Genomic DNA, 13,725 nt, shown 5'->3' with positions numbered 1-13,725 from the left:
ATGTGTAATTTTTACATGAATAATCATGTTCCATTTACAAAAATAAAATGTTTTGTAATGTGATATCCGTAGAGACATGCGAAATTCACGTATTCATTTCGTGATATGCTACAATTCAAATAATTATACCTAAGCGCTACTTCTACCACTGGTTCACTGTTAATCTGGAGGACTGAGGGCCAATTAGAGACCCTCACTCATAGAAGTGTCGAATCACAGGCCACCCAGTCGAGACGACTCACAAGTCAGCAGCCAACGAACAGTTGGCATTTGCCCGAGTGTGTAGAGGATATTGGAGTCCATCCTGGAGGTCATTGAACCCGATAATTTTGCAGGTCTCTCGACTGATAGGTGTGAAAATTCGCGCATTTGTAATAAAATTTCAACGTGTCGTTTATGGATCGAGTCTTAAAAATCTTTCGGCAGGTCCTGTGCTTCATGTGGCGGTTACAGACTACGTAGTAGATTCCTTCACTGGAATCAAAGTCCCCCCCCCCCCCCCCCCCCAACCCACACCGACATTTTCGACCATCGTCTCCCGGCAAATACCGCGCAGTAAATGTTATCTGCCCGGCGACCAGCAAATAGATATAAGAGACCGGACTTTCGATCGACAATATCAACAAAGGGGGGTAGGGGGGACATAGTTTACACACTTCCTCAACTTCCTGTTCGTTTGGACTCGTCGGCGCTTCTTGGAGCTCCGGGGCGTTCCAGAGTCCGCCGCGGGGAGATTGGCGAGTGAGTCATTAATGCCCCCGTCAACACTCGACAAGACATAATAGGCTTGCCGCAAGTGTAGGCGCCGGGTTCAGTTTAGAAGTTGATGCGCTGCAGCGCCATCTAGCGGTATAGTTACAAAAGGAAATGGATAGCATAAAAACCTCCATGAAAAAAAAAACACTTCGATGTACCAACTTTCATGGCGATCGGTCAAACGCTGTCAGATTTTTATCAACGTCATACATACATAACATCATATTTTATTTATACTTTATATTATGTTATTTAGAAAGTAAAAAAAAAATTGTAGAACCATGTCCATTAAAGTTAACAAGCGCGCTCTACCGCTGTGGTACATTAAATTTTAATTTATAATGAACTGTTTTGACTGATGATTTTCCATCACCAACCAGTCAGCCATCCCACTTTCTTCACTTATTATTTCTTACGGTTGGAAAGTTTATTGTGGCAATTTTATTGCCTTTGACCAATCAGTGACTAATTTTAACGTCTACAAATTGACACCCGTGCCTTACCCGGGACTCGAACCCAGAGCCCCTCACACCGTAAGCCAATGTGCATCCGACTAAGCTACGTAGGTCGGCCCTAGAGAGCCCGTTAGGAAATTAGAAGAAAAAAATATGTTGTCATATTGTAATAAAGGTTTTCTTACTTTTTTTTTTCAACTTGGGATTACATTTTACTATGGCATTTTTAGTTTATCAGATATATTCCAGGGTACTTTCGCTGTCATAAAGTTTCATTTCACACACCAATACGTTTGGTAACGTCCCGTGGTGTACGAAAGTGACTATATACGGGTTTAAGTTGGCACACATAGGGTCCGCCTCTGCGTTACATATCCGTTCATCGATTTCCGTTCCATTTTCACGGAAATTACTCCTTGTAATCAAGTTTTAAACAGTTTCGAACTAATTGCTATTATGTAGTCTTTGTCGCAAAACTCTTCATATCCATGACACATTTTTCCAGATTTTTTTTTTTTTTTTGTAATTTATTTGTGAAAGACAAATACGAATTAATTTTATTGTCAAAACGTCTAAGGGAAACTGGTGTGTCGCTTCGTAAGATGGCCCCAGCCTGGTGACATGGAATGATGTTTTTTTTTTAAAGGTCACACTGGGACGTGGATTAAAAACAATTAAATAATAATTGATGATTTTGGCCCCCACGGGTTTGAGACGTTCGTGTTGTTTTTTTATTTTCCTTTCCTTCTCTCCCAGAAGGTTGGCTCATCTGCGTGAAGGTCACGCATGCCGCTAGCCCCGTGACGCAATCGAGGGTGGGGGGGGGGAAGAAGATGTTCCCCCTTCTCCTTTACCGGGCTGCTTCGACGTATTCCCCCCCCCTCTCTCTTTCGTCTCTTTCATCTTCTTTCCTCCGCGCGGTGTCCTCTGGAAGACTAAACACCTCTCTTTCCCCCCCCTCCCCCTCTCCATCCCACCTTTTATCCACAGTAGGTCTTCGGTCGACGTCACCACACACGCGCGCACACACACACCTTGTACCGTTGCGATCTAGCTTGGACGAAGCTATATTATCATAACATTCCCCCCAACTCCATTCCCCTCCCCCCCCCCTCCTACCTAAATTCTTCGACCAAACACACCGGTCGCCCTTGTTCTTTACGGAAAAACTGCGTCGCAAGTTGAAAACGCGAGGTTGCCATTTTAAGGTTTTTTTTTTTTTTTTAAATGTCCACAAATGTCACCGTTGGATCCTGTAAAACTCCTTAGTAAAAAATGTTATTCAAATCGCATTAAAATTTAAAATCCCACTGTTGTGTATCTTTATTTATTTATTTTTTGTTTTTGTTTTGGACTGAGGCAGCAAATCAGCGCGTGTGTTTCACGGGGATGTTTAGCTCCTAGAATACTATTGTTGAAACAGCGAATTCCCCCCCCCCCCCTTTTCTCATAATATAATAATATGGTAAACTACGACTATTAGTAGTTGAAAAGAAAATTTTGTGCGTTGAGTCTACGTGCGACAGACGTGAAACTTCTTGCTTATTGGGTATAGTGTCTATGACGTGTAATTACATTATTGTAGTCATTTATAAAAAAAAACTCCTTTTTGAACTCCTGTGATACTTACAGCGAGACCGTTGTTTACGTATACACTTAAAATACTTTATGAATATGCGCGGTATACTTTAACGAAACAAAAAAATAAAGAAGCAGCTTGGAACTATTATTACGGATCCTCAGAACTACTGAATCCAATATGGCGTCTATGAGTTTTTATACTCCTCCTGGAGGTATTTTTTATAAAAGATTTAGGTAACTCACTTCATATTAAATCCAGCTATTCCACTGGATTAACTTAAACTTTAATATCCTCGCACACAACACGCAAATAAATATTATTCCAACTTTTCACTGTCTCCGCAGCGCGCAGAGACGCAAAGCTCAGAAACATCCTCCAAGTTTAAACGTGACGTTGCGAAATACATCGTTCAACGTCGGTAATGATTCCACAACCACAGTCGCTTATGTGCATGTGTGACCACATTAATATGTATTCCTGATTTAAGTTCTTTTAATTTTTAACATTATTAACTTTTGTTCATATTCTTTAGTAGTGCAAAATGTATGGATTTTTAGGTTAGGTTAGTGTATTATAAGTTTTATGAAGAACGGTTTTTGCGTGGATGTGCAGTACCTGTAAGTCAGTAGATAAATAATGTTCTATTTCTAAACGAAGTCGAAATTTAAATTTTCAGTGGGCCACTATTTTAATGTAGGTATTAAAACGAAAATCGGAAGAAAAAAAAATAACAACAATCCTCTACTGAATCCAAGATGGCGTTCGTCTTCCGTGAACTCTAGCACATCGTTGTCTGCAGAAGATGTGTATCAGCTGTGAACGCGCATGCATCATGAACAAACACACACACGCAGCGTGCGAATAATGCATTGAAAATTTATTGTGATCCCGCCGGTTTCGGCATGACGAAGGAGAGGGGAGGGGGGTTGTTATAAAAATAAAAAATAAAAAAGGAAGTGGGTGTTGGAAAAAAGGTAAAGGGGGGAAGGGGAGAGAGAACATGCCAAGGGAGCAAGCAGCCAGAGCCACTTGTTGCCGGGTAACTGTTCCTGTATGTAAACGAGTGAGGTTATGTCGGTGCGTTGGGAGAGGAAGCCAGCCAACCAGCCAGCCACCTGCCCAGGTTTAGAGGCCGCCAGGCTGGATGTTTTTTTTTTTAACGGAGGGAGTGGGGATGGAGGTTTTCGATTGTTGGAGGGGGGGGGGGAGGGAGGAGAAGGGAAGTCACGGCCACAGGTCCACGCTACACGACTCGCCGGGAGCGGTCGAGCCCCGGTCCATGGCACACGTTGCGGCGAGAGAGAGAGAGAAAGAGAGAGAGAAACAGAGACAGTGGACGCGGATCAGTTGGGGTGGACGGCATTCTTTCCGGACTGGTTTTTGATTTTTTTTTTCTGTGTCGGTTCTCGGGTGCTTTCTTTGTTGGAGGATTGAAAAAAAGGGGGGGGGGGGAGAGGAGGATTGGGACGAGTCACGACCCTGCCTAGCCCAGACAACCCCCCCCCCCCCCCCCCACCCTCAACTGTACCAACCTCTTCTTTAGAATCTTTCTTCTCAGAAATCCGTTTTTTTCCCCTTCTTCTTCACCCAGACTGATGTCTGGCCCAAGTGTTGCTGTGCACTGTAAAAGCACTTCTAATTAATTGTACGTGTATAAAAAAATATAAGGTAAATATTTACAATCGCGGTAGATGCCAAAAAAAATGCTAAAAATCCGAAAATACTTTTATTCTATGCTCTTTCACTTCCTCTTTTCAAATCAACCGGCGGAGATAAGAAATTCCAAATACTTTAGGAGATATCGAATTTTTTAATTTCATGATATGTAGAGTCGCGGTAGATGCCAAAAAAAATGTAAAAAATCCTAAAATACCTTTATCATATGCTCTTCAACTTCCTCTTTTCATTAAAAGCGGCGGAGATAAGAAATTCCAAATACTTTAGGAGATATCGAATTTTTTAATTTTGCAATACAAGACCTGTGGAACCATTCGAGCGGCGCCATTTTTGTTATTTTGCCGTGTGTTCGTGAATACGTGAATCGTGAATGCGTAATTAATAAAATGGTTGATTAGGTCAGGTCAGTTACATTATTAATACTTTCAAACTTAGCCGACATTAAAAATTATTTTGTGAATTAATTGTAATGGCTGTTTAGTTTTAAAATATTTATAATGTAACTGACCTGACCAAACAAACCCGGACAGAGGGTGAACAGTAAACTAAAATGGTCGATTAGGTCAGGTCAGTTACATTATAAATACTTTAAAACTAAGGTGATATTAAAAATAATGTGAATTAATTTTAATTATTCTTTAGTTTTAAATTATTTATAATGTAACTGACCTTACATAACAAACCCGTAACAAAGGATGTACAGTAACAACTCACGTAATTTTTTTTGTTACTTATTACTTGCGCAACAATATCAAAATAACAAATAAGACTTTAAAATTAGAAACGTTAAAAACTCACGTAAGTTGGAGGCGGTAATTAAACACCGTTTTAAACAATAATTGAACTAAATAATCACGTATTAGTTCATTTGAATTCTGGCCTATCACGAACAATCACGTGACATCATTATCCAATAAAAAAATAGATACTCGTACGTAAACAAGAAACAATGGTGCACGCACGCCACAGGAATGCGCTGGTTTTGTGCTGAAATTTAAAAATTCGATATCTCCTAAAGTATTTGGAATTTCTAATCTCCGCCGCTTTTAATGAAAAGAGGAAGTTGAAGAGCATATAATAAAGGTATTTTCAGATGTTTAGCATTTTTTTGGCATATACCGCGACTCTACATATGATGAAATTAAAAAATTCGATATCTCCTAAAGTATTTGGAATTTCTTACCTCCGCCGGTTGTTTTGAAAAGAGGAAGTGAAAGGGCACAGAATAAAAGTATTTTCAGATTTTTAGCATTTTTTTTGGCATCTACCGCGATTGTAAATATTTACCAAACATAAATATTTAACAACCATTATTTTTTGACGCGTTATAAAAAAAAAGGATCGAGATTGATTTTATACGATGCGCGCGCACCTTGCAACGAAATTTTCACAGAATAAAAAAAAGCTACATACAAATCAAAATTATATATATGTGCTTTTAAATCATAAACTTTTACTTATTGGTATTGAATACTGGTCCATATAAATAAATAAAAACTTTATTTATTGTGAATACTAGCGATAGAAATTGTCTTTTTTTTATATAAAAGTTTCCAGTTATTTTTAAAATTTGAGTGAGTTTATACTTTACCAGCCGTATTTATAATAATACTCCTGTCCTTTTATTTTATTTTTATTATATATTTTCATTCAAAATTAAAGTTAGTACTTTATTACGCCAAGTAAGTATAACTTATAAAGCGCGTACATAAGTACACTCAATTAAAAATGTACAAACATTATTTAAAAGGGAAAAAAAATATCTTGGAGGAGCTGGGGTTTGAACCCAGGACTTCCCACATGCGAAGCGGGCTCTCTACCACTGAGCTACACCCCCTTAACGTTAAGTTCATTAAAATAATGCTAAGTGTGTAAAATAAACGCAAATTGTGGTTTCAACTACATTTATTGACGCGAAACACACGTAGTTTTCCGCTCCCGCCGTTAGAATTCGCTGCCGGAGCAGCTACTTCGACTATTCTATCATTTGATTAGCAGACTGAAATTTTAAACTAAATAATAAAACGACTTCGATAGAAGCGAAAGAGATTTAAAAAAAAAAACGTATCACGCGGATTTGGATCTGATTTTCAAGGAATTTTTATTAAAATACTGCTCATCTTGTTAATACTATAATGTCTCCCTTTGTATTTTTGAAATTTAGTTCTCGCCATCCACCACAGATGGCAGCACCGTGGTTGTTACACATTTCCGTTCCATTCGACGACTTCCGTCGCATTCACTAAATGCCGTACACCGAGAGCTAAGATATTACACATAAAAAAAAGCTATAATATTCGTCTCTGGACATTAAACTATCATATTTATAAGGCGTGAAAGCTTCAAAACAATGCTAGTAATTTTTATACTCGCGCAACTGTGTTAGGAAGAAGTAATGTCTAGTGACTTTAATGAAAGAATAAGAGGGGAACTCTTCGTACGACATGCCGGAATACGAATGATTTAACGACTGCTTTAGATCAAATAAAAAGGACTTTGCGAGAATACGTGTGTTGGAGTGTTATGGCTTACTTGCCCCACTTTTTGGTGATTTTGGGTTCGATACCTGATGTGCGAAGTGGGAGCAATAATTCTTCTGTAGTGAATTCCCGGCATTATCTGTGAAATATGTTGGCACAGTTTACTGAAGCAATGTGTGTTACGATTTCCTGTCCCAACAATTTCAGGCCATTACATGTACAGTGCCCTAACAAAAATTTAAGACATACAGGCTTATTTAAAGTAAAACTACCTTAGTTCTAGATTTTGTTTTTAGCTATCGTTTCATTAATATTTCTGATCAGTGCAGTCTATGAGACATCTTTTTATACTCAAAACAGGATTGTAATACGTTATTTAGTTTTCAAGATAACAATTCTTTTTAATTTTACGTGCCTATTATAAAAACTTAACATTTTTAAAAATCAAATATTTTGTAGATTATAAACCATTCGGTTGATTTCAGTATAAATTTTCAGTATTACTGCGACCACTATTTTGTAGTGATACAGTTTTATTCATGTAATTGTATTTTACAAAAAATTTACAGTGTAGATGTAAAAAAAACACGTGACTTTATCTATCGTGGAAAAAATTTAATCCGTTGGATCCTACCCGGTTATTGCTAGAGACTGGAAATATTCGCGAGTTCAATAACCTTCAGGATAGACACCACGATCTTCTGCCTACTTGGGAAAACGGAGCCCGTTCATTGGGTGCTGAATTATGAGGCGTCTCAAGTGGGTAACTTGTGGTTGGATACTTCTTTGATTGATGGTCTCTAATTGGCCGAGAGTCCTACATATTACCGAACCAATAATTGAAACAGGACAACGGTATAATTAATTATTTGAATTTTAGCGTATCACGAAAATGAATCCGTGAATTTTTTCCGGTCTCCAGTTATTGCCAATGGTTTGTTTCGCACTGCTCAGCCGACAAGCTTTCAAGAAGGCAAGTTCTCTTGAGTCTTGTGCAAGAGAGACGTACAAGGTGTTGGCGGAGTTGAGGCCGCAGCAATGCCTGGCGCCTAGCCCAAGGTCGCGGAGTCGGGAAGTATTTGCTCTTTGGCTGGCAACTGTTTCCCTCCTCACACCCCTTATCTTCCAAGCTTCAGCATGACATACAGAGTAAACTGAATAATTTATTGATACACTTACGACTACGTAAAATGAGTTAACAGGCTATGCGTTGGAGAGGCTGAATGCCAAAGGCGACACTGGATTGTGCTTCCAGCGTGGTATCGCCTCTAAGCGCAAAGCTGCACTGTATTATATATATATATATATATATATATATATATATATATATGGAACAAACATATTCACGTAAAATTAGTTATCGGAATGTTTGTGCATTTGCATGGTAACAACTTATAAAAGTGTTCGCAGAATCACTGGGTTCGGATTCTTACCCGGAAATTTATTTGCTTTGTTTTGTCCAAAAGTCAAAGTTAAATTGTTGAAGATTCGATTATCTTTTCTATAGTATGAAAATTATGCTTTAATGCAACATTAAATTAAATATAAATAATATGCGCCAATTTCCGTAAGAATTACTCGGTATCATCTATAAAAAAAAGTATTTCATACATGCATGTTATAACCCGACGTTACAATATATTTATTTGTAGAATTACAAACTATTTATTGGCAACTGGTTTCTAAAGTAATTATTCGTATTAGAGAAAATATATATTGTTGTGTGTGTGGACTGTCGCGCAGTCATCTAGTCCTACATATAGGCCAACTAAGATTTCAGCGGTAATCATAACATTACATGGCGGAGAAAGGAAGACACAGATGCAATACAAGTCCCTTGAGTGCTTTCAAGAAATTTGTACAGGATGTTTTTATGCCTGGAAATCAGCCTGAAAAGACGCGTTTTTAGTCACATTCACTCTTTACAGTTTTTGAAAAGAAATACTACTCATCCGTCCTCAAAAGTATTCTTAAAAGCTTTTAGTAAACAGACCCCCACTCGGATGTCTTGAGTAGTTTTCAAATTGCGTGGTTTCTTCTGAAGATCTGCGCACCGTATACGTGTCCGGGTAAACAGGAGCCTTAAGGGCGTTCAGCTTTTTGATTAAAAAAAAATATTTTCGACATACGAAGCTTCAATAAGTGAAAAAAAAAAGACGTTATACACATACACATACACAACAAGTAGCTTGGCTTCTGGGTTGTAGCCACGTCCTTGGGGCGAATAATTCACCGACGTTTCGGTCGAACATTGCAGTCGCCATCATCAGAGAGCAGTTATTAGGTAACTGCTCCCTGATGATGGCGACCAAAACGTCGACCGAAACGTCCGTTGAATTATTCGCCAAGGACACGGCTAAATACAACCCAGAAGCCAAGCTACTTCAGACAATGGCCGTGAATAACCTGCAATCACACACGACAAGCCAAAATCAGACGAACGCAGGCTTTCTAACACAAAACAGCTGCGACTTTTCGTGAAGGATCATGTTTGGGATACAACGAATTATTTTCGTCTTTTGAATACTTAAAAACTTGATTGTATTCAAAGATTTGAACACAGTTGAGTTTTTGCGTCGTAGCGCTCTTGGGTTGTTTACAAAAACACCCCGACTTCAGCCTTGCGTCACGCGAGCATACGTCAGAAGAACTTCTCAGAAGGAGCGTTAACGGATGCGCAAGACGTTACGTGATACTTACGCCCGCGGGCAGTGACGTACGTAACGGGAAGATGGCGATGACCACAGCCAAAGTCGCATTGCCCGGCCGAGATGCATAATTTTACTATTTTCAGAAAGTCCCCTTCTCAAAGCTCTCTCTCACACAATCTCTCTCTCTCTCTCTCTCTTTCTCGTTCCCCCTGACCACCCCCTTCCCGTCTATTTTTACGTCGGCGAGCTATTTGCGAGAGTTGAAAGACTTGCTTTTGGGTAGTAATGGGCAGAATCGATTCTCGATTTGTAATCGAATCAGCTTTACCTTTTAATTAAATTCTGGAGTCAAACACCTGCACTTAAAACACATGTCAATTATTTTATCATTGCATTTTTTCCTACTTATATTATTACTACATAATTTACCGTCCAACTCTATTGGTCATTATATTAAATAGTTTATTCGCAATCGCAAACGCATTGATGCTTGATAATTTATAAATTTATATATAAATTTATAATGCAATATGAGGCGTTACGCTTTATTTTGGCCACATACGTTGAATAAAATAAAATAAACAATATTTTTAGGGAGGAAAATTTGATTTCCCCACACCCTATCAAACAATAGCTGTTCCTCAAAGCAGTTAATAGTTTTACTGCTTTCTGGGCCCAAAAATTAAAAAAAAAAAAAAAATCACGGGACCTCTCTTCCTTGTATTCTGTGTAAAGTAGTAACGGAAAATGAGTCTCGGATTTTGGAGGACTCGGAATTCGATTTCTCCCGAGCGAATCGATTTATTAATCGATTATTCGATTATTCGCATGGATCGGTTGGGGCCATTAGAATTGTCGGGGCGATGGCCCGTATCGCGCAGGCATGTAATCTCGGAGGTCAATTCCTTTTTTTCTTGTCCCGCTGAATTCCGAGTAGAGAGAGGTTCCCGATTACCCAGCAGCGTATAAACAGATGGGTATCGAGAGTTATACAGCCTCGACCAACCAAGGACGCCTTTAAGAAGCTTTTGTTCGTTCGTCTTCACCATGTTTAACATTCCCGGAAGTCAAGACGTTACGAGTAACCCGAAGAGAATATAGCGAAAACTCATCACAAGGCGCTACACTTTAATGCATGTCAGATCTCCGACAAAGATGTTTTACAGATTAGTATAAAGTACTATAATTTTTATTTTAGCACTGTAGGTTTATCCTCTCCCCTTTTGTTTGTGAATGGTGTCTAGATACGTGTGAAATTCTAGTTTTAAATACGTTCTTGCAATGGGAAACATTGATTTAATTTTTTTCCCATGCACCATTATTGGTTTGCACATTCAAACATTTGACATCGGCTGAATTTAGCGTGTGTGTGTTTTTGCGTATACACATGTGTTTACACATATGTGGCGAGTACTGAAAGATGTTTTGCACATATGTGGCGGGTACTGAAAGATGTTTCACATCTGTGACGGGTACTGAAAGATGTTTTACATATCTATGGCGGGTACTGAAAGATGTTTTGCACATATGTGGCGGGTACTGAAAGATGTCTTGCACATATGTGGCGGGTACTGAAAGATGTTTCACATCTGTGACGGGTACTGAAAGATGTTTTACATATCTGTGGCGGGTACTGAAAGATGTTTTGCACGTCTGTGGCGGGTAATGAAAGATGTTTTACACATTTATGGTGGGTACTGAAAGGTGTTTACACATCTGTGTCAAGTACTGGAAGATGTTTTACACATCTGTGGCGGGTATTGAAAGATGTTTTACACATCTGTGGCGGGTACTGAAAGATCTTTTGCACGTCTGTGGCGGGTACTGAAAGGTGTTTACACATCTGTGGCAAGTAGGCTACTGAAAGATGTTTTACACATCTGTGGCGAGTTACTGAAACACTCGTTAGCGTGTTTTTTTTTTGTTTGCGGTGAAGACTGGGAACGGGGAAATAAAGAGAAGGGCATACTCGCCGCATGGAAAGACCGTAAAGACGGGAAGGCCCGGCTGTTATCAGTCTCTGTACGGGGCGAGCTTGTGTGTCCGACTGTCGCTTGTTTGCCCGCGGAGATAAGCTACCCCGCGCACTGACCTCGTCTTCGTGCGGTCAGCAGTCCCGACATCTCTCCCGGATCAGTAGAGACACCGGCGCGCCTGAAGGTTAAGGCCGGTCCACACGCCAACGTTTTGTACACAAGTTTTGATTGCGCAGGCAAAACTGTGCAAAGCAAAAAGGTTGCAGTTTACCCGTGTCCACACAACACAGTTTGCAGCCAAGTTTTATCCTATCAGTTGCGAGAATTCCTTACTTTGGCCAATTCTTTCCGGTATCCCGACCTCAAAGAATTAATTTTTTTGACGTGACAACGTCTGATAAATCGATGAACGCGGCTGCACGCACGAAAAAAAGTGTCCCGTTACGCACGTTGTCCCGTTACGCTGTGTCCCGTTACGCTCACTGTACGCTTGCGCAGCATCTATCTCTCTTCAACTCGATTGGAACAACCATCGATTTGACTTTTTCGAGGCACATTAAACTTGATACACTCCCATTCGTTTCCTACTTTTCCTATCATTGTCCTATCCTTAACAGAATAACACAGATTGGAAGAAGTTAAACAGCAAACATGTATAAAAGTTATAGGTAGTTAAAATAATCTGTTCGTTAAAGTAATAAACATATTTGAATTAATGAATGCAAATAAACGTAAATTTATCAATTGAATATTGTAGATTTTTTCATTTCACTCCTTTGATCCATACGAAATAGTGGTAATTCATTAAAAATGATTCAATTTTATTCATACATAAAAGTATGCAATCATTTCATCAATGTTTTGTTATGACGTCACGTTAAACTATCGTCCGTAAACCGACTTTACAGACAACCAATTTTTTTGTTTAAATTAGTGATACACTAAAACAAAGAGTTCGAAGACGGGGACTACAAACGAACGGTTAATTCAAAACTGTATACCACGTTATGTCATGCATTCGGGACATACATGCTGGGACTGGCATAAATATTTGCATTCTAGTTCATAAAATGATATCGTATTTAGTAGAAATAACATTATAACCAATTAAATGTGGTTAAATTATTATTTTTTGATCATGCTCATAAACATGAAATATTTTAAGCAAAATAGTTTGATACTAATCTCCTAATGGCGTTTTCTTACGAATCACATGGGTAGTAACGACGATATTTTATCTTCATAATAATAATTGTTGTATCACATTCACTCAACTGTATATTTCACTTATCGAATAAACCACGACAATTTTCATCCTGCATTAAAATTGTCTAGGAAACAAACATTATTTTAATTAATCTATTTATGTAATTTTGACTGATTTTTTTTTTACGAAGACCTCGTCTGATCCTGATTATTTCACGTGTTATTTTCGCTCTAGTGACAAATGACTCAGTTTTCTTCTGCGTGGTAGTTAGTCAACGTAAGACGTGTATATTTTGGATATCCTTATTTTATATAAACAAGGTCTTGTATTCAGGTTCGTTAAAGAAAAATATAACTTCACGTTTTACTTGTGGGCAAACACCTTCTAAGTAATTCAATCTTAATAATGCTGGGTAAATATACCTGGAGATTTTTTTTTACGGTATAGCACATAGTACTTATTTTTTATTAATATTTAGCAGGTCCTCTACCTCAGAACAGGGTATAGTAATGCCAGATTTTTATGCACCAGGCGATCTGGTTTTGCACCCATTATTTCGCGAGCATAATTATTACCTATTGTTTTGGTTACGTAAAACGAACGCCGTAGGTTTTCCTCATGACTCATTCATCTCAAAGCTATGGTAACCGTATTATCATAACACAGTCGTGATATAAACCGCTGTTACTCTGATTTAGTTGACCTTGAGACATTCAAAACTTCCATTATATGCGTTTTATATATTTCCAGTTTAAATTACTTGCTTACAAATTTCGACGCATTACGTTACGTATTAAAAAAGTATCATTTTGAATTGCGTATCCCAACATATTATTTAGCCCAGTATTCTCTAGGTAACAAAGAAATAAAGCCATGTATATTGCAAAAAGTAACATGCAAGAATTTTCGCTGTAAAATTACAGTATATGTTTCGGTAAATA

General features: G+C 38.5%; 1 protein-coding gene and 1 non-coding gene across 2 annotated transcripts in view; one reads left to right on the top strand and one right to left on the bottom strand.

Moving 5' to 3' along the window:
• Window positions 1–13,725, top strand: part of LOC134541240 (transcriptional regulator ovo) — a 65,232-nt gene that overhangs the window by 14,104 nt on the left and 37,403 nt on the right. The gene's annotated exons all lie outside the window — the stretch shown is intronic.
• On the bottom strand, window positions 6,236–6,307 carry Trnaa-cgc (transfer RNA alanine (anticodon CGC)). Its single transcript has one exon. It is a non-coding gene; the product is annotated as a tRNA-Ala (tRNA).

The sequence above is a fragment of the Bacillus rossius genome, chromosome 18 (genome assembly GCF_032445375.1).
Source record: "Bacillus rossius redtenbacheri isolate Brsri chromosome 18, Brsri_v3, whole genome shotgun sequence".
NCBI lineage: Eukaryota > Metazoa > Arthropoda > Insecta > Phasmatodea > Bacillidae > Bacillus > Bacillus rossius.
This window is presented reverse-complemented; position numbering and strand designations above follow the sequence as displayed.